Raw genomic sequence first — 25289 nt, forward strand, 5'->3', positions numbered from 1 at the left:
CAAATACTTACAGGATGAATTGAAACTGCCATAGTTTAACTGTAAATTAAAATGCAGACTTTGTCATCTTAATTACAATTTCAACAAATATAGTTGGTTGAGCATGTATTTTAAGGATTACAAAAGTAGCCTCAACAAAGAAATGCGTTGTCTGCAGGGGTGAGAGAGAATAGACGAGAGGTGACTGTAGATAAACTAGTTTTGTCCAGAAAAGGTTAAAGAACTCTCTTGTTTGTTTGTTTTGTTTGTTTGTAGTAGTTGTGAGGCACAGCTCCCAGACTTGGGGTGGGGTCCACCACCTGCTTCCCCGAATTCCTTTACTTTTCTCTTCTTTATCCTTCTGACCAGTGTTCCCTATTTAAAAAAGAGGACATAAATTTGCCTCCAGTCCAAACACATGAACCGAAGTTATATTCCAAATATTTGCATATTTTCTTCTAAGCAGCTCTTTGTTCTGTTCTCGTCTGTAGTCTCCTCTTTCCGATTTTCAGCAGGCTCTGAAGTCATCTGTAATTTTATATCCCCTCAATAAGAATACGTTGATATTCACCCCCAATTTGCAGATTAAATCACCAATGCAGAGTGCAGGGAGGGGTGCCTGAGGTTGTACAATAAATCTGGCCCCAAACCAGACAACCTTGGTTCCAGCCTGTTAATTGGTTGCCCAGTCGCACTGTGGGCACAAAGGAAGCTGCACCCACAGCATTCTGTCCTGGGTGGTTGCTGAGCCCACATTCATTATTGGGATCGCTTTGTTTCCTGTAAGCCCAGCATTTTCTCTCTCCAGGTCAGGCAGGTCTGCGGGCTTCTCTGTAGCCCTCACCCCTGCACCCCTACAGAAGCTACAGGATGTGCCTTAGAGAGGCGTTATAATTCTGCATGAACCAGAAGGGCAGGCCTCGATTGCCTGTGCGTGGTCTCCATCAGCAAGGCCAGGGCTGGGGCAACGTTGTTTAGTTTTAGTGAATGAATTTGGATCATGCTGTTTTGGGGATGGTAAATTATGCTCAGGTAAATTATGCAGATATTTTCTTTACTAACAGTTTAACCTGGGTTCACTACACGGTTTACAATTACACAAGCCAATGGTGTAATGATAAAGTCTCTTAAAAAACCAATAAAAAAAGAACACACTCCAAACAAATGATAGATTAATTACACTATTGTTGCAGGCGAGGGGAGATGACAGAAATGAAGTCGAAATTCAGTTGAGGTGTACCTTGCTCTGAGGTTGGTTCTGGGGAGACTTGGCTTAGGCAACCAGGAGCTGAAGTCCAGCAGACAGCAAGCGAAAGTGGAAAGCCCTCTGTTGCTATAGCAGATTGCTAGGGAACGAAAGCGGTGTAGGCGGCAAGCCGGCGGGCTTTTGCCATTGCGGGTAGAGATGCCTTTACCACCGCAGGAGCCAACGCCCCAAGGTCTGGAGGAAATAAAGTTATTTTAAGGCAGGACAAGAAAAAAAATCAAATATAAAATTTTCTCTCTGCCCATTTGGGCCACTCGCCCCTTTCCTTTAGTGTGCATTGTGCACCTGCATTTTCCATTAGCCAGATTTCCTTAGAAGACACGAGAATGCCTGCTAGACAAAAAAGAGCAATTTTCTCCTGGCACCAGCAAGGTAACTCCTTAGGAGATAACATTCCTCTCCTGAACCTGTAAGGGGTCACAATGACCCACTACTCACCCAGTGTGTGCAGATCTGGTCCATGTAAACTGTCAAGATGTTACTTTGTTATATAACCCTTTGTCTTGAAAAGGGATGTACTGTACTTTGATTTCTAAATGATGGAACAGTCCTTAGAGTTTTCTGAAATTCTGTCTCCCAGGTCATAATCCTCAGGTTGACTCCAATAAATATCTCTAGTTCTTTTTACATTGACTATTAACTAATTTTTTTGTCCACAGTCTTCAGAGAGCTAGATCAGCAAAGGGTAGCTTTCCCCAGATTGAAACTCTTGGCTTGTCCTTACACACTTTGGGTATTTATAGTCTAAATGTCCCTTCACCATGGTTGCTTCTTATGGTTTTACTGATAACCCCCAGCTCAGCCCCTCAGCAGCTGAGCTCTGAGTGCTTATCAACCCACTTGATGAGATGATGACATCCTGACACAGCTTATTTCATTCTTATATGGAAACAACTTTAAATCTAAAAACAACTCCTTTTTTTTTTGTCTTTGTCATGAACAAGTGGATTAAAGCAACTTAAATCATAAACAAGTGGAAATCATATCAAACCAATATACAACACATAGAGATGCTTTTGCTTTTGGCTGGGAAAGGCCACCTAGTGACTATGTTCAACTGGTGAAGTTCAGGTGTTCTTTTGTTATAAAAGAGAAGCTGGGTATTGTAAAGAGGAGTTTACCTTTCCTAGATCTTCCCCTCATCACATCAACACTGTCAGTGGGGTTTGGTTATAGTTTGCGCAAACAGTGGCTAGACAATTCATGTTGCTAAGGATGGGAGGGTTTGGTTTTTAAACTTCCTAACTATACTGAATCGAGGAGGGTAATCAGCTGTTCTGATTGGCCCAGGACTTCTGAGTTAGCACTGAAGGTCCTGCATCCCAGGAAACAAGAACATGAAGACTCCCAGCTTTAGGTATTAAGTGCTGAAGGTTGGGGAAAAATTATAAATCCATATGGCAACCCCCTCCCCCTCCAGTGGCCTGAAAGTGACAATATTTTTAGCATTGAGTGGATACAGCATTTGCTGTTGCTTTTGTTTGTTTTTTCTCCTGGCTGCTGACATTGGCAATCATGATTTGCAGTTCACAATAATCGATTATCCATTTGTGCATTATTCTAAGTGAGGCACCTCAAGTGTACAACCTGAGTATATTCTGAGTGACAGTGTTAGCAGTTGTCTTTAATTTGGCTGGTGGATTGACAAATTGTGCTTTGCATTGAGATAGTGCTAGTTTAACTTCAACACTATGAATGTTGTGACAATATTTGCTAAGAGTTTAGATAATGAGGATGACCATACCAAAGCCAACATGACATAGACATCACCTTAAAAGAAAGCTAAATGACTTATTTTAATGATAGATGGAAGGACACTTAGATTAGGAAATTTAATAACCAAAACAGTACATTCCACACAAAAGACAGAAAAGAATTTGGGATTGGACATTGCTATGGTTTGAATGTTTTCCACCCCCGCCTCCAAATTCATATGTTGAAATCCCAGTGCCCAAGGTAATGGTATTAGTAGGTAGGGCCTTTGGGAGGTGATTAGGTCATGAGGGTGGTGGAGTCATGAATGGGATTAGTGCCCTTATAGAAGAGGCCCAGAAGAGCTTTTACCTCTTCTACCATGTGGGGGTTCAATGAGAAGTCTTCGACCAGGTGTAAGGCCCCTAGCTAGACCATGCTAGCACCCTGATCTCAGACTTCCAGCATCCAGAAATGTGAACAATAAATTTTTGTCATTTATAAGCTACCCAGTCTGTGGATAATATAAAATACAAAACTATAAAACTCCTAGGAAATAGCAGGAGCAAATCTTGATGACTTGGGGTTTGGTGATGACTTTTTAGATGCAACACCAAAGACAGGAAAACCATGGAGTTAGGATTTTATCCCAGGTGGAAAGGAAAGCTATCGAATAATTTATTTTTATGAGATCACCCTGGGGGCTGAGTAGTAAATGGATTGTATAAAGCAAGATCAAGGGCAGGAAAACAAATTTGGAGACCATTGCCAAAGTCTTGATAAAAGAAGGCAATACAAGGTAGTGAGATCAGCATGGAAGAAAGATGCAGAGTTTGGTTTTGCACATATTGAAGTGCCAGAGTCATCAGACTAAAAATATCCAGAGAGCAGTTGGTCTGATGCTCCGAGGAGCACACAGGAAGCCTGCAAGTGTTGAGAGGACAGCAGAGGCCACAAATGTAGGAGGGAGAATAGCAAGAGTGGGGCCCCGAGGGGCAGAAATATTGAGGAAGTAACTGCCTCTTGCCACTGAGTTTAAGAAAGTAATCAAAGGTGTCCTTGGATGGAGATAATGGTTGCCTTTGATCCTGGCTAAAATCCTCATTATTAAACAGGGCTGTGAAGACCTTCTAGTAAATTGCGTTAGTTATACCTTTTCCTAATACAATCCAAGTTATGTTTGTTCGGTTTTGTCTCATCTTTATGTAGTTCTCTCCCCCTGTCTTCCAATCTCTGTAGGGAAGGGACATGAGGATAGATGCCATGCCCTACTTTTCTCATTCTTTAGAATCTCCTTTTAAATGTTTACTTACCAAAGACAGTGATGGCTTTGAATTGATCTGATACTTTCAAGGATTCTAGCATTTGTCTTATTTGTCACAGCAGCAGTTTCATAATGAGGAAAGTCATGTAAACAAAGGATGTTCTATAAGGATCAAGTCAAGGTATACTGTAGGTTGGCAGTTACTGACTTATACACCTAAAAAGGAATTCAGGATGAAGCATTCTGATTTGTGGATATATGGACCCCTAGATAGCTAAGATGCATATCTAAAGAAGAATTTCAACGACCCCAGATTCCTGCATCTTCCCATGCATAGATAAGCACCAAAATAAGTAAACTGAGATAGCTAGGGTTTTTTTGTTTTTTGTTTTTGTTTTTGTGTGTGTGATTAGCAGTATTCTTTTACCAAGATGTTTGTTTGACTACATGTATTTTCCAGCCAAAAAAATTCATATATATACTGGCCCCCCCCACCACTTCTTCAGAGCAGTCCCTCAGAGCTATCTAAAAGGCTGTCTTCCAGGCTGTAGTCCTCAGTAAGGTCCCTGAATAAAACTGAATCTCACTGCTCTTACACTGCATTTTTCCCCTCAGTGGACACTGGCAAGCATCAGTACTAACCCTGGGAAAGGACAGGGATGCTGCTCTTCCCTAGAAATTCATTATCATATTTTTTTCTATGTGATATCAAGCAAAGCAACTAGTGGAAGTCACAGTCAGTGTAGTTCTTCTGACAAATGATAAACTGTGGTCAAGAAAAAGATTGTTTAATAAGTAATTTGTGAGAAGAAGAAAACAAAGATCATACTCAATCCTTCCATAATGGGGCCTATTATAGCAAATCCATGTTATTGTTACGGAAAAAGAAATTTACCAATTAATTAGCTTATTAACAAAAACCTTGCCAGTTGAGTAGCTACGTGGCATATAGCAGGAAATGTTTGCCACACCAGAAGAGGGAGCAATCTTACATTCTAATGCTTTTTTTTTCCTCTCAAAGAAACAGATAATGCTTAACAGATGGTGCTGATGAAATCTGCAACTGATCAGTCTTTGTGCTACTGCCCAGCAGCAGCTAACCTGGAACTATTAAAACTTTTTATGAAGAGTCACATTTCTTGTATCCTTTGTGTATAGTTTTGTAAGTAGAATAAAATATTTACTATAGAGTGCTGTTTTATCTCTTTCCTTGGAAAATATGAAGGTATGGCAACAAGTAGAAATCTTTAAGGAACAAGGATCAAAAAACTTTAAAGAAAAATATGCTTCTTTGTAATTTTATTGAACATTCAATATACAATATGGCAGTTTTTCTGGGATTTAACCATAGGATATGATTATTGCTGGTGCTTAGCAAAAGACTCAAATTTACAGTTAACCACTAATAAAATGCCTTACTGAATAAAAATGATACCAAACAAAATGAATTCAAGTATTTTCTTAAAAAAGTCATTTTAAAGTTCGTTCTACTCAGCCTAATGACTAACACCATAAAGGCAGAACACTAGTTTAATATAATTGGCTGCTTTTATACAGCAGATATCTTTCAGTTCACATTTAATAAGTATATTATTAAATAACAGCAAATACTCAATATAACCATGTTTACAGAACTAGAAAATAAATTTCTAAGAAGTATTTTTACAACTCCATCTTTCATACCCAGCCCCAACAGTCTAATTCTGTAGAGCATGAAGTCAATGACTTTCCTTACATGAGCTCATGCTGAAATTGCTTTGCTATCAAAAATCTACATTTTTGATCTGTTCTGAGCATTGGGACAAGCTTCAAATACTCCCCCCAAAAGAAGTACAATGCATATTGTGATTACCTTTTCAGCAACAGCGAACGTGGCATTCAAAACCATCTCATCCCAGGAATTAGTCTGCCACATTCACGGGCATTTCCTCCACTGTGGTACGGAAGTCTGTGTCATGTAAGTCCTGTCTTCTTCAATGTTTATGGCCACAGTTTTCCTCCCAAATTGACTCACTGCCAATTCTGAACAAAAGAAAAATTATAAATGAGACTATCACTGATCAAATGCTACATAAACTACTAATGATATGAACTACTAGTTAACCATCAGTGGCTGTTTATTTGCCAAGATTATACTTAGAGTGCTTCTAACTGAAGCACTAGATGTTAATTACAGTAGCTAGAGAAAAAGAAAAGGTTTCTTCTGTAGTTAATTCAACAAGATTCATCTGGCTGCAAGATCAAATTCTATCAGGCACTTGAGTGTTATTATTTATAAAGCAGATGACTGTATTGTGTTTGGGGTAGTGAAATTATAGCCCTTAGCAAAGTGGGCTAAGAGCAGCTGTCAGCCTGCAACAGACGTAAACACCAGGGAACAGTTGTGTAATCCGTTTTGGCACACTTTTGGAATTATAAATGGAAAATATAAACTCTGGAATGTTAACTATTATTTAGGACTATGCTGTCCAATGCAATAGTCACTAGCTACACGTGGCTAGTTAAATTAAAATGAATTAAAATGAAATAAAATAGAAAATTCAGTTCCTCAGTTGCATTAACCACATTTCAGTAGCCACCTGTGGGCTGTCACTACTGTGTGGGGCAGTGAAGATATAGGGCATTTCCAACATGACAGACTTGGTCTAGGACTTAAAACTTTTTCCAGTAGTGGGGAAACTTCCAAAGATTTGTTATGGTAACCTATATTTATCAGTGCTTTCTGTTCTGCTCACCTCATACACTGTAACACAAATGAATGAGAGATGTTTACCACCACAACCCTCTACTAAAACAGATGATAGAACCAATCAAAAATGTCTTGGCTGGAGCAACTTAAAATATCAAATAACCAAGACAAGAGAAAAACAAATATGGAAACACTTCCTTGCTCTTTATCCAAACAACATGCTACTTCACTTATGAATCTATGTCCTAAATCAGGCCAATGCCATATCTGAGTATCACCTCATCACCTATTCTTCTCAACCACTATATTTTTGGACAAAGTTATTTTTACATTAGTAGCAGGACATAATTTAACTTATTTAGTGATAAAGCCACTGTATGTAAGCCAGGGTCAACATAAATTGCTACCAGAAAACGCCAAGAAAATCTCAATTACAGAGGAGTCACCAGGAAAGCACAAGATATAAGCAACATGACCAAAACCAAAACAAGACCAAAAAAAACCCCTCATGTGTAAGTTAAGACAACCAATCTAACAGCATTATTGATTTTCCCTTTGAATATCAACTGTATAAAATACAAAATCTGGGCTACATTTCACATGGCTTTCCCACTGTGTTTTGATCAACCATGAATATTTCCAAGTACAATTTAAGTAAATTCAACTTATTATGTTACTACATTTCCTGATTCATTTATCTGATTTTCAAAGTTGTCTGGCTGACAAAATCATACTTGAAAAGCAGTACCTGAAGTTATTTCACCAGAATAAAAGCAAGTCATTCAATGCAGATGCCAAATAACTCAACCGAGAACATAGTTTCCACAAGCGGTGGGCAGATCATAGTTTATAACCATAGATATTAGTTAAACATAAAAATCATGAGCCTGAGATATGATAATATATATTCACATTCTGATTCAAAAGGCAACTTCTGCACAATCTCTTAGGCCACAAAATAGTAAGGAACCACATATAAGTCACACGGCTCACTGTGGAGTGTGGTCTTTATTCCCTCACATAGCTTGAGCTGACAAAGGTGATGAAAAATCCTCTCCGAACCACCTTTTAATAGATAAATATTGTAATTAAATGAAATACCAGTAAGTCAGTAGTAATCAAAACATAGTTTGTCCCCTATCTGAATTCCCTCTTGGGAATATCTCTTTCTTTCTGTCACCACCTGCAAGATATTAATAAGCCTTAACTCTCAGGAGTCATTTGTTAAGGTAGGGTTTAAATTGGTAACCATGTATGAGACCATGCATCCCTGGCTGCTACAGCACCATGGCTGGCAGGGCTTGAAGGAAACAGTCTTATTTTGAGCAGGGGGCAAAGACAATGTGGCACTTCACAGCTACACTGTAACTAGATCCTGCATCAGTTTATTAAGGAAATGGGATTAACAGTGTCTTAATCACCAGTACTAGGGAAGAACAGTTCTTGCCACAACAGAAACTGAAATTCCTGGCATGCATTTTCTCAGACATCCACCTTCTGCCTTGTGTTCTACTGGCCAGTCTCTCATATGTCACAAAGAGCACACGATTCCTCCCTGGAGTATATCAGAGAGGAAAATGTGAATTTGGATCAGAGTTGGAGTAAAAAGCCATTTGATTTCTAACTCTCATCCCTACCATCAGAAGGAACTACTTAGAAATTCATTCATTAATTCTGCTTAAATACAGATATGATTGTACCAAATCTTAGAACAAAACACCTTGGAGTTACCTGTGGTTGTTCTACCATCTGTACAGTTGTGTTTCTCTTTGTTTACTCTGCCAGCTTTATTACAAGGACTAAGACACTGCAGATACTAGTTTCTGCTATTTTAGCACAGAGCTTAAAAAAGAAGGTAAAAGCAAATTCTAGCTGTAATTTTTATGTATATCAATTAGAAAAACATTACCCTCTTTCAAAATTATTATAAGATATTGACTCTTTCAAGGGTCAGTTCTTCTTTATCAGAATTTGAAACGGGTCTCTCAGGAACTTTTTGAAGACTTCAACATATCAATTGGCATAAAGGCAGAAAGCAACACAACCTTAAAAAAGAGACAACGACTAGTTATGTTGCACATCAGTTAAACAGTTATAACAATTTTCATAATAATACTGAGAGAAATGTTTGAGACCAAGCGTCCCTGTCTTACTACAGAATTGAGTTAGACAGAGATTGTAGGAAACAATTGCTTTTGGCAGGGGAAAGGACAATATAGCACTTTACAGCTATATTGAACAATTAACCCAACCTGCCAGCTACAGTAAAATCATGCGCACAGCTGAATCCTTGTATTTGATTTCTGGTAAATCCCATGGATTTGATCTTTAATCCCTTGGCTCAAGATCTGTATTGGCTTCATCCAAAATAAGCCTCCTGATTCATTTTGGAATATGAAAAAAATTCTTAAGGTGAGTTGGGCATAGAGACTTCCTTCCAAAGACTACAGTACAGAAGAAGAGGCAGAAGAGTGACATTATGCGGAGAAACCTGACAAACTCTAACTCAGCCAGGCGATCAAGGTCAACAACAGTAATAAGCCTTGATAGAATGAGATGAAAATGGTTCCTTACCTATGTGGTCTTCCTCCCTCAAACCCAGAACTACAGTCTAATCTTGAGAAAAACATCAGACAAATTCCAATACTAAAGGCATCCTACTAAATATCTGACCAACAATTCTCAAAATGGTCAAAGTCATTGAAAACAAGGAAAACTTCATTAACTGGTACAGTCAAGAGGAGCTTAAGGAGACATGAGAATTAAATGTCTCTGTGGTATCCTAGGTGGGGACCTGGAACAGAAAAAGGACATAGGGAAATCTAAGTAAATTCTGGACTTTAGTTCATAATAACATACCGATGTTGGTTCATTAATTTTAACAAATGTAGCATACTAATGGAAGATGTTAATAATACAGGAAACTGGGAATTCTCTTCTCAATTTTTCTGTAAACCTAAAACTGTTCTAAAAAATAAAGCCTATTGAAGAAAAATCTTAGTATCACCTCTAGATATTCCTGCATGGCAACTGGCTTAAACAATTAGGCTAATTATTTTCCCTCCCATACCCCAAATATCCCTGGTTAAAAAATGCCCTAGGAAACATATGGCAATACTTACAAAGGTATCTTCTATTTAACATATCAAATGTTCTTCCTGGAGTACCAGTGACATGATGTGCCGTATCCGTGAGTCTGCAGTTTTTGCATTTCATTTTGAACACTGGTTCAACACAATGAAGGCATGACAAGTTACTCCCAGGTAGTATTCAAGTGCCAGAACTACCTTTTGGATCTAAAAGTCAAAAGCTCTAATTATTTACGCTGTACAAATAAAGGCTCCACCAAATGACTTTTGAAGCACATGGCTAAATGCTAAACTATTTACATTTAGTTTAAGACTCTGGTCTGCAAACAGCTTTTATGCAGCACAACACAGAATCACTTCCAAGTTTACCATGTAGACAAACTGCTTCAAGATAATATCCCTTTAAGCATCTCATTTTAAATTAGATTTTTGGGCTTTTTCAAACTTGGGATCCTCAGCTTCCTAGAGATACCAGCTAGATAGTTAAGGAACCAAAACAGACATTTCCAACATTATTCTTCTATGTGTAAGACGTGTAAGTAGTGAAATAAGCTCTACAGCTCCAAGGCAAATTGCTCTGATATGTCTTCACTTTCACTTTAAAAATTCACTTATCATTCACTTTAAATATCTTTCCAATAGGATACTTAGACAGCCTTGATCTTAATAAAGCTTACAACTTTATTAAGAAAAGCTTTATTTCATAGGTAACATAGCAGTAAGGTTTCAAAACAGATAGCAGACAACAGATGTATCACAAGTGACAAAAATTCCCAACTATTACAGATCATTTCTGTTTTCCTGTTGTAAATCCGCATTTGAACTTAACAACAATAACACAAAGGACATGGATCCTGTGTACCCTGAAAGAAAGCAAGCTTCTGTTTCTCAGTCTGTTGAGTATAGCTCTGCAAACTTATCGTTTTCTAATATAGTATGCAGTTTGGCTTTACACTGTCTTATTTCACACCTCCAGTAAGTTCTGTCACCATATTTTCTATCAAGTCAATGTACATAGTTGTAATCACCCACTATTTTAAAACTATGTCTACTCGTCCCTGTGTAGATCATTAGAAGGGCTAAGATGTATATAATATAAAAATAGGAGTACTGTGTCAATGGACACATGAAACCAAACTGTCAACCAGTTATTTTATCATTTTTTGGTAAAAATGTCTACAGCAAAGATGACTATGGTGAAAATACCAGATATACACCACTGATGTTTGAACCTTGTGAATATACTGACAACCACTAAATTGTAAATTTTAGGGTAACTTCTATGGTATGTGAATTATATCTCAATAAAAAACTTTTTTCTTTTTAAAAGAGAAGAGAGAAATAGGAAAGCTGCTTAGGAGGTTAAAGCATTTGACTAGATGATGGTGTTTTTGACTTAAGGGTGTGGTGGTATTGGGCAGAAAGAATTAACTAGAGTAAAACACATGTAGACAATAGAATTAATAGCATTTGGTGATTACTTAGATGTGGGTGGAACAAGATAGGGGAGGGAGGAGAGATGTTCAAGGATCCCCAAATTTCTGACATTAACTTAATGAGCAATAATGTTATAATCTACTTAGCTTTGACAGTCTGCAGGAAAAGCAGGATTAGCACAGGATTGTGAATTCAATTTCAAATATACCAAGCTTGGGGTATCTGGAGCACACCAAGTGAAGACGTTGAGTAGGCAGTTGAACACACATGTATGATATTCAGAAGAAAACCTGAGTTAGAGAAATTTGGGGGTTTTCAACAAAGCTTTTGGAATATATGAGATCCAGAAGATCTCACTTCCAACACAGAGTGTTGGGGAATTCCAACATCTAAGGATCTGGTAATCCAATAAGAGACCGAGAAACAGAGGAGGGAAAAGCAAAAGAAAAACTAGACTTATTTATAAGGGAAGAGACAAGAGAAGAATTTATTTCTAAAAGGAAGAACTGACTTATAGACGGGGTTGGCATCCTTTTTCTGTAAAGGGCCAGGTAGCAAATATTTTAGCTCATGGGCCATATAAAAACATGCTGAAGCTGAATTTGGTCCACATGCTATAGTTTGCCCGAACACTGGTTGAGAGAGTTAAATATTGCTAAGAAGTCAAAGTGCATTGGATTTAGGGACAAGGAAATTATTGGTGACCTTAGAAACAGTTTCAGTAGAGGGGTGAGGACAGAAGCATAAGAGGAGTGGGTTGACACTAATTATCAGAGAAATGCAAATCAAAACTACAATGAGGTATCACCTCACACCAGTCAGAATGGCTGTCATTCAAAAATCCACAAATGACAAATGCTGGAGAGGCTGTGGAGAAAGGGGAACCCTCCTACACTGCTGGTGGGAATGCAGTTTGGTGCAGCCACTATGGAAAACAGTGTGGAGATTCCTCAAAAGACTAGAAATAGACTTACCTTATGACCCAGGAATCCCACTCCTGGGCTTGTATCCAGAAGGAAATCTACTTCAGGATGACACCTGCACCCCACTGTTCATAGCAGCACTATTTACAATAGCCAAAACATGGAAACAGCCTAAATGTCCATCAACAGGTGACTGGATAAAGAAGATGTGGTATATTTATACAATGGAATACTACTCAGCCATAAAAACCGACAACATAATGCCATTTGCAGCAACATGGATGCTCCTGGAGAATGTCATTCTAAGTGAAGAAAGCCAGAAAGAGAAAGAAAAATACCATATGAGATCGCTCATATGTGGAATCTAAAAAACAAAAACAAAAACAAACAAAAACAAAGCGTAAATAAAGGACAGAAATAGACTCACAGACAGAGAATACAGACTTGTGGTTACCAGGGGGGTGGAGGGTGGGAAGGGATAGACTGGGATTTCAGAATTGTAGAATAGACTACACTGTATAGCACAGGGAAACATACACAAAATGTTATGATAACTCACAGAGAAAAAAATGTGACAATGAGTGTGTATATGTCCATGAATAACTGAAAAATTGTGAACACTGGAATTTGACACAACATTGTAAAATGATTATAAATCAATAAAAAATGTTAAAAAAAAAAAAAGAAGAGTGGGTTGAGAAGGGAGTGAGAAGTAAAGAAACAGAAACATCAGGGCTGATAATTCTTAAAATTTGATTATAAATGGGAGAAGAAAGATAGAGGCTTAGGTGGGAAGAAGAATGGGACCTACAATTGTTTCCTGAAGAAGAAAGAGACTACAGAATACTTATAAGCTGGTGGCAAGGATCTGGTTAAGAGGGTGTGATTAACCATTTAGATGACAGAAGGGCTGACAGTAGAGACACTGAGATGGTCAGAGGGGAAGGATGGCACAGGCGATGGAGACTAGGTAGGTGGAAGTTGGATGGATACAGATGAAGGTGGGTGGGCAGATTTGCTGGCAGGAAGCTCAGAAGCTCAGGTATTCTATTTTCTCAGTAACATTGAGATCATTTGCTGAGAATGGCTTATAAGGGATGGCAGAGGCTTGAAAAAAGTGAGGAGGATTCGAAATAGCAGTTGCACAGAAAAGCAGAAAGAGGTGGCTAGAGAAACAATGGGCCTGCTGTGCAGTGCTGAAAGCCCAGGTGAAGTTGACTACCAGGAATTACATTAGTACCAAGTCTTTCCAGTGTGCAAGTTTCTCCAGCTCTCTGGGAGGCCTGGGGCAGGCACAAAGAATACAAATAGTTAGATACATCCATGGCTGACGTCTTCTCTGGTGGATAGTAGCTAGTAATAATTGGTAGCATTTATAAACCCTGGGGATTAGGGAGTAGGTTTTTATTAGTTATGATTTTAGAGATAAACAAAAGCTCAGATATGTTAAGTATGTATTTATGATCACTTGGGTAAAAGTCAGTAGTTGCTAAAGACTAGATCTTTAATTTCATAATTCCACATACCTTTCTAGGTGGTGGAAAGATTTTGTAGTTTTTTGGAGAAAAACTGGGAAAAGTTCCCAAGAGGAATTTTAGTGAATAGTTTGTAAGTAACTACATTAACACTATGAACACTAAGGAAGTAAAACAATATACAAAAAAATGTAAAACTGCTAAAAAGCTTGACATTCTAAGTCTATCTCACCATAAACAGCCACTGACCATAAACCTATTTTCTGGCTTTACCCCCCTCACTCTGTAGTCATTTTCTCTCCCCTGGTGCTTGGTAATGTTTCTTCCTGTTTATAACACAATGAAAATGAAAATCATATAAAATTATACATGGGGAGCAAATACTGATATATAAATATTTTATTATATTATCCTGGCTTACAGATATTTGATTTGGTAAAATTGGTATGTTATGGTCTAAAATATCTGCTCTATTATTGAACAGTATGTTTCTTTTTGCTGAAATTCACTATATTCATAATATTCTTAAATACCTGGCTTTTTTCATCTTAAAACTAAAATTAAAATATTTAATTTAAACAAGTTTATACTGTATAGCACAGGGAAATATATTCAGTATCTTGTAGCTCACAGTGAAAAAGAATATGAATATATGTATATTCATGTATGAGTGAAGAATTGTGCTGTACACCAGAAATTGACACAACATTGTAAACTGACTATACCTCAATAAAAAAATTAATTATCTAATGATTTATGCCAAAAATTCACATTTACTAAAAGTCAAAATATAATGGCTAATCATGGCTAAAATTAATCAATTTCAATGTCCCAGGCGCTTGACAAGAATTTAACAAAACAATCTTATTAAGTGGATACAACCATTATCAATTCTGTTTTAAAAAAGAGGAAATGGAGTCCTAGAGAGATGATGTAACTTGCCTGCTGCCATCAAAGTGGTAAAGCTAGGCTTTGAACCTGGATGTCTCATTTCAGAATACCCTATACTGCTTTAATCCTTAACTTCACTGTCATGTATGGATCTCTTGCATGAATATAACTTTTTCCACTGACAATAGAGTCAAATGATATGCCATTGTGATTTAATATATAAAATATACTTTCATCATCATATAGTGAATCATTTTTCCTTGAGAATTTAATACCATTATTTCTTCCCCAAAATAGAAGGTAAATGCCACAGCGAGGAACCCGAAAATAAACAACTCTCCAGCCCCCTTGAAAGATAAATTTGCTTTTGTTAACTAGATTCATTTCAACAATTAAGAAGTGCTCCGTAGCAGTCTTTCTTTGAACTGCACCCCTGAGGAGGGACAGCAGAACTGAAATGGGCTGTCCTGGCCCCATTACTTACTAGTTGCTTAAATTTGGGCAAGACACTATGGGTTTCATCAGAACACGGATCACAACACTACCCAAACGGGGAGTCCTACGAAAGGACTCTGTAAATGATTAGGAAGTGTACAAATGTTACTCTTGCTTAGGGTTGCCAGATAAAAAACGGGACGCCCAGTTAAATTTCAGACAAATAATGCTTATATTTTAATTTTACTTGATATCGGAGACATATTTATACTAAAAAAATTATGTGTCGTTCATCTGAGTTTAAATTTAACTAGCGTCCTGTATTTTTATTGCTAAATCTGGCAACCGTATTCTCGCCCCCATAGCTTGGGGAGAGTGGAGGACGGCAGGCCGTAACTCCATTTCCCCCACCCTCAGCGCCTAAGTGGAGAAACGAAGGCAAAGGGCGAGTGAACCTAGGGAGGGGGAAGAAGGGTAAGGGCTGGATGTAGGACTCCCTCTCGGGGTGGGACTGAAAGCAGAATCCCCTGACAGCAGATTCTACCGAGCCTCTGGTATTTCCGGACCAGGCACACCACTCAGGCAGGGCAAACAGCCCCCCGCCCCCACCCCAGGGCAAGAACGCAACGGCCCCTCCACCCACCGTTGCCTTGGCGGCAGCAGCATCCGAATCCGGACACGCTGCCACTCCGTCGCCACCAGCAGCACCGACACCACCGAGACCGCAGCCATGTCCCTGGAGCCTGAACGCTTGTTGATGTGCGGCTACACTTCAGATGTCACCCAAACAGTCCCTCCATTGCGTGTAGCAGTCTCTTGTCCTCCTCTGGCCACCGTCTAGTCCCGGGAAATGGGCCAATCCGAGCGAGACATTCGGGAGGGGGCTTCACAGCTAAAACCAATCAAATAACAGAGGAGGTCTGCAGTGATGGCAGTTGGCCAATTGGGCTGTGTGCCAGCGGGGGCGTGATCCCTGCTTCCCCCCTCCCTTCGGGTTCGGATCCAACTGGGTAGGGGCGTGGTTTCCTCAGTCTCCTTAGGTCCCCTGGGTGCCGGATAGATGTTTCCTCTTGTGGTCTGTGGGGTTCTTTTCCTCTCGTGTGCTCCAAGGCGAAGAGCCTTCCACCAGCTTTAATCTTTAGAGTTTTCTTAGGGGAAGAAGAAAGGAGAGCTGTCCTAAGATATAAAGGGGTGTGGGGTAAGAAGAATACAACATTTTATAATGCTTTTCAACAATTGAAAAACATGTATTTAAAGAAATGCTCTCCTTAGTTATCTCAAAAGTGAAATTATAGAATTTTAAAATAGACTTTTCTATAATGCTGTTTTTTTAAATTGAGGTATAACTGACACAGTATTTTGTAAGTTTAAGGTGTACAACGTGTTGCTTTGATACTTTTATATATTGCAGTATGATTACCACCATAGGGTTAGCTAACACCTCTTTCATTCCACATAATTATAATTAATTTTTTTGCAATGAGAACATTTAAGATCTAGTCTCTTAGCAACTTTAAAGTATATGATAAGTATTGTTGGCTGTAATCACTGATGCAGTACATTAGATCTCCAGAACTTGTTAGTGTTCTAGTCACAAGTTTGTAGACTTTATTATTTTACAGCAGTTCGAGTTTCATAGCAATACTGAGCAGAAGACAGAGGTTTCCCATATACCCCCTGCCTCCTCCCACGTGCACCCCCCCATTATTAATATTCCCCCACCACAGTGGTACATTTGTTACAACTGATGAGCCTACATTAACCCATCATAGTCACTGAAAGTCCATAGTTTATATTAGCCTTTACTCTTTATGTTGTACTTTCATGGGTCTGGACAAATTTATAATGACATGTGTCCACCATTATAATATCATAAAGAGTAATTTTCTGCCCTAAAAATTGGCTGTGCTTCACCTATTCATTCCTCCCTCCCCCAATAATCACTGGAAAACACTGATCTTTTTACTGCCTTCATAGTTTTGCTCTTTGCAGAATGTTGTATGGTTGGAATCACACAGTATGCAGCATTTTCAGATTGACTTCTTTCACTTAGTAATATGCATTTAAGTTTCCTCCATGTCTTTTCATGGCTTGATAGCTCATTTCTTTCTAGCACTGACTAACAGTCCATTGTTTGGATGTACCACAGTTTATTTATCCATTCACCTACTGAAGGACATCTTGGTTTCTTCCACCTTTTGGCAATTATGATTAAAGCTACTATAAACATCATATACAGGTTTTTGTGTGGACATGGGTTTCTAACTCTTTAGGATAAACACCAACCAGCACAATTGCTGAGTTGTTTAGTTTTGTGAAAATCTGCCAAACTATCTTCTAAAGTGCAATTTTCCAAATTCGCAGTCTCACCAGCAATTAATGAGAGTCCCTGTTGCTCCACATTCTCACCAGCATTTGGTGGTGTCATTGTTTTGGATTTGGGCCATTCTATTAGGTGTATAGTAGTGTGTCATTGTCATTTTAGTTTGTATTTCCCTGATGACATGATTTGGAGCATCTTTTCGTATGCTTATTGGCCATCTGTATATCTTCTTTGGTGAAGTGTCTGTTAAGGTCTTTAGCCTAATTTTAAAATCAGGTTATTTTTACTATTGAGTTTTAAGAGTTTTTGTATATTTTAGATAACAGTCCTTTTTTTTTAAATTCAGTTATAGTCATTTTACAATGTTTTATCAATTTCCAGTGTAGAGCACAATTTTTCAGTTATACATGAACATGCATATATTCATTGTCACATTCTTTTTCGCTGTGAGCCACCACAAGATCTTATATATATTTCCCTGTGCTATACAGTATAATCTTGTTTATCTATTCTACATATGCTTGTCAGTATCTACAGATTTCAAACTCCCAGTCTGTCCCATCCCACCCCCGTCCCACATGGCAACCACAAGTTTGTATTCTATGTCTTTGAGTCTGTTTCTAACAGTCCTTTTTTTTTTTAATCAGATGGACTTGTCTTTCATAAATATTTTCTATCATCCATAGCTTCTCTTTTTATTCTCTTGATAGTACATTTCATACACTAGAAAATCTTAATTTTAATGAAGTCTGTTTTATCAATTCTTTCTTTTGTGAATCGTGCCTTAGGTGTTCACCAAAGCCTAGGTCATGTAGATTTCTCCTATCTTATCTTATAGGAATCTTATAGTTTTGTGTGTTTTATGTATAAGTCTGTGATCCATTTTGAGTTGATTTTTGTAAAGAGTGTGAGGTTTGTGTCTAGATTAATTTTTTTTTTGCAAGTAGATGTCCAGTTGTTCTAGCACCATTTATTGAAGACTATCTTTGTTCCATTGTATTGCCTTTGCTCCTTTGTCAAAGATCAATTGACTATATTTATGTGGGTCTATTTATGGGTTCTCTTTTCTCTTCAGTTGATCTATTTGTTTATTCAGTTGCCAGTACCACACTGTCTTGATTATTATAGCTTTATAATAAGTCTTAATGTCAGGTAGTGTCAGTCCACCAACTTTGTTCTTCTTCAATTTTTTGTGTGTTGGTTATTTTGGGTCTTTTGTCTTTCCACATAAATTTCAGAATCAGTTTTTCAATATCCACAAAATAACTTGCTTGGATTTTGATTGAGATTGCATTTAATCTATAGATCAAGTCTAGAAGAACTGATAGTCATTGTAAGGAACTGTTAAAGCTCCTGGAGGTAAAATTCACAAATGTGTCCCCCCTTTCCAACCATGCCTGTGTACCCCTGGAGTTTTTACTCCTCAAATTTTTCCACACTGAGCCTCTAGCAATCCATCAATTACAGTTCAGGGTTCCCTACTCCAGCACTGGTTCCTGCAGAAGTTGCTGTTTGTGGGTTTCTGTGAGTAAATTGAGATTCTTTGTATTTGTCTGCCAGTCTCTCCAATTTGGGGGCAATGGTTTGCCCTGTGACCTCATGTCTCTTACGGGTCTAAGAAGAGTTACTGATTTTTCTGTTTGTTCAGCTTTTTGCTTATTGTTAGGATGAGGTGGCAACTTCTAAGTTTTTTTCATGCTGAACTGAAAACTGGAAGTCCCAGAACATCTTAAAAATAAAAATAGGTAAAGCCCTGCTTATTAGTGCCTGTGAGATATTCAAAATCAGTGCTCAAAAGAAAATACAAACTAAAAGTAAATTGAAAGCCCAATTAGAAATTTCTAACTTTTAAATTAGAAAAAAATTAACAAAGCCATCCTAAGGAAAACAAAAGGAAGGAATTAGGATAAAAGAAGAAATTAATTCATTAGAAAATAAAAATGGGAATACTAATCAATATAAGATTTGAAAAAAGCAATACTAGAATAGACAGTTGGCTAGCCTATTTAAGAAACAGAGAGGAAACACAATCAAAATACAAAAAAGGGGAAATAGCTACAGATACAGAAAGAAATTAGTAGACTTGCATGAAATTACTTTACTCAACTCTATGCAACAAATTTGAAAATGTGGATGAAATTACAAGAAAATTATCAAAACATCCCAGAAAAGGTAGAAATTTTAAGTAGACCAATTATCATAGGAGAAATAGATATTGTCAGAGAACTGCATTTTCCCACACCTCAATGCACCAACGCACCAGGCCTATGTTATTTTACAGAATTCTACTGCGAAATTTTGAGGAGCAGTTGAGTCCATTGCTGTTCTGTCCTCAGGACAGAAAAAAGGACATCTTCCAAAGTCTATTTATGAAGTGAGTATAACACTGATAACAAAATCTAATAAAACATACACATATCATACACATTCGGATACACCCTGACCGTGGAAACATATCAAGTGATCAAGACAACATAGTATTGGTGAAAGAACAGACAGCAGATCAACTGAACAGAATAAAGTGCCCAGATACAGACCTACACAAATACAGTCAGCTGATCATTGACAAAGGAGCAAAAGCAATTAAATGGAAAAAAGATAGTCTTTTCAACATGTGGTGCTGGAAAAACTAGACATCCACATGCAAAATAATGAATCTAGGCACAAACCTTACAACTTTCATAAAAATTGTCTCAAAATTGATCATAGACCTAAATGTAAAATATTAAACTGTACAAGTTCTAGAAGAAAACATAGGAGAAAATCTAGGAGACCTTGGGTTTGGCAATGACTTTCAGCTACAACACCAAAAGCATGACCCAAGGAAGAAAAAACTGATAAATTTTCCTCATTAAAATTAAAAACTTGTGCTCCACTAAACACTTTTAGGACAATGAAAAGACAAGCCACAGTCTGGGAGAAGATACCTTCTAAACACATATCTGATAAAGGACTTATGTCCAAAATATACAAAGAACTCTTAAAACTCAGTAATAAGAAAAAAACAACCTAATTAAAAAGTGGGCAGACACCTCACCAAAGAATATAAGCATGCAAGTTGCTCACTATCATATGCCATTGGGTAATTGCAAATTTAAGCTACTGTGAAGTATTACTACATACCTATTAGGATGGCCAGAATCCAAAACACTGACAACACCAAATGCTGGTTACCATGTGGAGCAACAAGAACTCTCATTCATTGCTGGTAGGAATGTAAAATGATTTTGCAAGGTGTTTTGTAGTTTCTTACAAAGGTAAACATAGTTTTAGCATAAAATCCAGAAATTGCATTCATAGTTATGTGACCAAATGAGTTGAAAATTTAAGCCCACATAAGAATCTGTGCATGAATGTTTATAACAGCTTTATTCATAATTGCTCCCAACTGAAAACAACCAAGATGTCTGTCACTGGGTGAATGGATAAACAAAACTGTGGTACATCCATGGTGGAATATAAGAAATAGTACTCAGTGATAAAAAGAAATGATCTATCAAGTCATAACAAGACATAGAGGAAACTTAACTGTATATTCCTAAGTGAAGGCAGCCAGTCTGAAAATGCTTCATACTGTATGATTCTAATTGTATGACATTCTGGAAGAGGCAAAACTATAGAGACAATAAAAAGATTAGTGGTTGTTCTAAGTTTAAGGGGAGGGGATAATGAATATTTAAGGTGAAGCATAGAGGATTTTTAAGGCAGTGAAACTATTCTGTGTGCTACTATTAACAGTGGATACACACATGCATTAGTCAAAACCCATAGAACTGTACAATGCAAAGAGTGAAACTTAGTGTAAAATATAGGCTTTAGTGAACAATAATCCATATTGGTTCATCAATTATAATACATGTACCATACATATAATGCAAGATGTTAATAAAAGAAACTGTTTTGGGGGGTGAGTGGGAACTCTGTACATTCTGCTCATTTTTTTCTGCAAGTCTAAAGCTGCTCTTAAAAAGTCTATTAGTGAAAATAATACATCAAATAAAAATATTAAATCTCAAATGGTTTTGCCTGCAGATGGCAGAATTCTGATCAATTCTCCATCCCTTTCTCCTACCTTGTCTTTAGTTTTCTGTATTTTGCTAATATGTTCTACAAAGGAAATGCATTATTTTGAAAATAAGATTAAAATTGAGAAAGGACATATATGGGAGAGGAGAGTAGAAGTACAGAGGTAGAGGCAGGTGCTACCCCTCCCTGACATTTTTGTACTTGCATTTTCACAGGCACCCCTGTGGCAGGGGAGGAGGATGGGGGGTGGGGCAGACTAGGATCAGGAAACAGAAGATGACAGCGGAACAACTGTTGAGATGGTGTGAGCTCAGGTGACTTTTTCACTTCTTAGGTTCACCTATTTGGTCATTTGTACAGTAGGTGACACCCCTCCTCACACCTTAGACAAGGATCCCAGTCTGGTTTTGCATTTTAGAACACAGGCTAGGCTCCCAACTTACAGAGCGTTATCCTATAGGCAGCACTGGGGGAAAGGGGCATCATCACAGGGTGGAGGAATGTCCAAGACCTTTGTGAAAGGAGAGGCTTTGACTAAAGGATGTTCTCTTATTCTGGGCTTTGTCGGGGAGCTGTACAGTTTACAGAGGTGTGTAAGGTATTTCTCCTGCCAGGGAATCCAAGTCTGGTGGGGAAGATACAGTGAAGGCAGAGTGGGGCAGGTAGGAGGAGGCCCTGTGGAGGGGCTTTATCTTGAGGCATTTGTGGTGACCCCTGCCACCTCCCACTGAGCACCTCTACCTACTTTATCCTCTATCTCCTGTCACCTTCTCTGCACTGCCCCTCCTTTTCCCCACTCTCTTCCTCTTCTCTTTCTCTTTTCCTCTGTTCTGCTTTAGTAGTGTTTTTCAGACTGCTGGCAGCAACCACGTATTGGGTCATAAAATCTATTCAGTGGGTCCAATCATTCCAAAGCACTTTTTATTATGAAAAAAAATTAAACATGTACAAAAGTAGATGATATTGTAAAATAACCCATATAACACCTCAACACAACAATTATTAATATTTCTCAGGATTGATTACATTTATTCTCTTTGCTAAGGTAGCTTAAATTACAGACATTGATGTTTCATCCCTAAAAACTTCCACACACATGTCTAAGAAAATAAGGACATTTTCTTACATAACTACAATACCATACTTTCCAAATGCCATTTTCCCCAATTTGGACTATTAAAAAAAATGAAATGGAATAGAAAGTATTTCAGGGCTTCATATGTAGTAAAGGAAAAAACTGTTCCGTACAACTTTTGTTTCAATTATGTTTATGCATGTTTACTGCATCCTGATGTAAAATGTATATCATCTTCTGGTTTGTAGTCTAAGAAGTTTGAAGAGCCTTGCTCTAGGCCAGTGGTGCTCACAGTGTGATCCCAGGACCTGCAGCATCAGTAATCCTGGGGATTTGTTAGAAATGTAAGTTCTCAGGTCTCATTCCACACTGCTGAATCAGAATCTCTGGAGGTGGGCAACAGGAATTTGTACTAAAAGAAAATCACCTATATTTCCAGATGATAATGCTAGTTTGAGAACCACTGATCTAGACTAAACTGGGTGGTGCTAGTGGTGCCTCACACTCACCTGTGGCACCCAATGTGGGTTCTTTGTCTTTCTCTTCACTGTCAGAGGCATTGCTGATAGTTCACCAACAGGGAGGTGAAATCAACCTTCGTGGTGCTTGGAGGATGGTTTCTCTTTCCAGGCTCAGGCAGATTCTTACCTGAAGGCAGAGGATGGTCTAGATTCATAAGATAAGTAAAACACAGTTTGGGTCTTATACCAGCAGCTTCTGTAAAATGAGACTAAAGCCCTTAAAGGGTTATTGTGGGACTTAAATGAAGTTTGTGAAATGCCTACCATCATCCCAGATGGCATAGGGCAGTCGCTTATTATATGATGGTGGTAGCTGCTGTATTTGACACTGCCTATCACCACCCTGGGCATATAATTGATGTTCAATGAATGATTATTCATTCATTAGAGAGGAAGGCAGGCTATTCTGGTTTGTTCCTTAATTTTGCCATACATTAGAGCAATGTGCTTTGTCAGAGACAGGAAATAAATCATAATTAGGAAGGATAAAAGGAGGCACTTCGAAGGGAGGAGGGCAGAGAAGGAGAGAAGACAGGAAGCATGTCCATATTTATAAGAGCAATGGAAGCAATAACTGTTTTCTTGGAGGAACAAGGAGATATGGGCTATTGAAAACTATGCTCATTTCTTTTTAGTTACAGGATTTTAGAGCAGGAAAATGGAACATGGCCCAGGTAAAGCAGTTGAGGCCCCAGGAGAGCATGTGTTAGAGATGGGGGTACTGAATTGGTTTCTGAGGATAGGCACTGCCTGCTACATCTTGCCATAAAGTCAGCCAATTCATCTCCATGGAAACCGCTGAAGATTGTGAAAGGTACAGATGTGGGAAAGGAAAGCAGCACTCTGAGTGTGATTTGTTTGCTTTCTATTTCTTTTCTCTCTCATTCCTATTCATAAGCTTCTCCTACCTCTCCTTCCTCTCCCTATCTCCCTCCTTTCCACCCATGATTCTCACCCATAAGGACCTGGCCTAATCCAAGAAGCTGAGGTCACTGCAAAGTCCAGAACGTCTTACATTATCAGTTTTCTTAGCAATATGCTGGTTTCTAGTGACCAATTCACAATTGGCTCTGACTGGGCACCAGGGTACTGACTACTACCAATAGAAAATACCTCCTTTGGTTCCTCAAAAATACTTGTGACCCTTGAATAGCCAGAAGCTGCCATGGAAACACAACCCAAAGTTGTCTTATTCTTCTGGGTCTTTCCCCCTTTTTGAATTTCCTGCAAGAGGTTGCAATGAAAACAGCTGTTCTGCTTGTGCAGGCAGAGTGCAAAGGGCCCGAACATCACAGGAAGGAGGAACCACTGTACAAATCTCACACCGCAGGTGGGTAAACACCATCTCTTAACCAGAGCCCACAATTGTTAACAGAAAGCATTTAAAAACATTGCCAACCCCCTGGGATGAGCGGCTATTACTAGAAATTGAATCCAGGGTGTTTGGGGTTTGGCTTTTTACATGCCAAAGAGGAAAGCTGAGCTTCCTTGAATTGGCTCAGAACATGTGGTTGGTCATGGCACTCTCACGACTGGATTCCCCGTTGTAGACTGGGTTGAGGAACAACCTGACCAGATTCGCGTTTGTTCAGGCTTTTCCCGTGGAGCTGTGCTGATGCGGTTAGCCTGCCTGTCCTGTAGTATCTGGAGGCACCCGAAGAAGCCGCGGGACAGCGTCTACTGCCAGACAGATGCTCCTGGGGCTGATGGGGAAGAGGGCCGGCAAAGGTGCTGTGCCTGGGCTTTTCCAGGAGGGAGCACTGGCGTGCCTGACAGTTGGCCGACGGAGCGGTGGCGCAAGAGAGGAGCTGAACAAAAGCAAAGGCCCACACGGTGGAGGCACACGTACGCAGTTGCGTCCCCAGCCGGGCCCGTGCACAGCCGGCGCTCCAGGCTTCAAGTGCGAGTATGTTCAGTAGACGCTGATAACTGCGTGAGATAACCCGTAACAAGGGGAAACAACGCCGCCGCTCTCACTCCTCCACAAAAGCCCCCCAGCCCAGAGTCAGGAGATAGCAGGCCTCAGCCAGCCCTCATTCCCGAGCCCCGGCGGACCGCCGCTGCACTCCCTGCCAGCCCTCGTCTCGCCTCGGCTTCTCCGCAGATACCGAGGGAAGAAGGAGGGGCGAGCCAGGAAGGCGAGCGTCTGGAGTTCAGAATCCCGGTGCTAGCCGGAGCGCCGAAGTCGCTGTGTCCTCCCACA

The 25289-nt window shown here is 39.0% G+C and overlaps 1 long non-coding RNA gene and 3 other non-coding genes across 11 annotated transcripts; all 4 read right to left on the reverse strand.

Moving 5' to 3' along the window:
- Positions 1-92: 92 nt before the first annotated feature.
- On the reverse strand, positions 93-24983 carry LOC106730004. 8 transcript variants are annotated; one of them, XR_004321320.1, is made up of 8 exons: positions 24655-24983; positions 23075-23213; positions 15785-16317; positions 10014-10187; positions 8801-8936; positions 6055-6224; positions 1220-1420; positions 93-354 (listed from the first exon to the last, which is right to left on the reverse strand). It is a non-coding gene; the product is annotated as an uncharacterized LOC106730004 (long non-coding RNA). The 8 variants fall into 8 exon arrangements; XR_004321321.1 differs by having other exon boundaries at positions 23075-23231; XR_004321319.1 differs by having other exon boundaries at positions 24200-24983.
- LOC116666640 lies at positions 7835-7966 on the reverse strand. The gene has a single exon (XR_004323572.1). It is a non-coding gene; the product is annotated as a small nucleolar RNA SNORA4 (small nucleolar RNA).
- LOC116666632 lies at positions 8142-8272 on the reverse strand. The gene has a single exon (XR_004323566.1). It is a non-coding gene; the product is annotated as a small nucleolar RNA SNORA63 (small nucleolar RNA).
- Positions 8581-8748, reverse strand: LOC116666666. Its single transcript, XR_004323585.1, has one exon. It is a non-coding gene; the product is annotated as a small nucleolar RNA SNORA81 (small nucleolar RNA).
- Positions 24984-25289: the final 306 nt, after the last annotated feature.

The sequence above is a fragment of the Camelus ferus genome, chromosome 1 (genome assembly GCF_009834535.1).
Source record: "Camelus ferus isolate YT-003-E chromosome 1, BCGSAC_Cfer_1.0, whole genome shotgun sequence".
Classification (NCBI taxonomy): Eukaryota; Metazoa; Chordata; class Mammalia; order Artiodactyla; family Camelidae; genus Camelus; species Camelus ferus.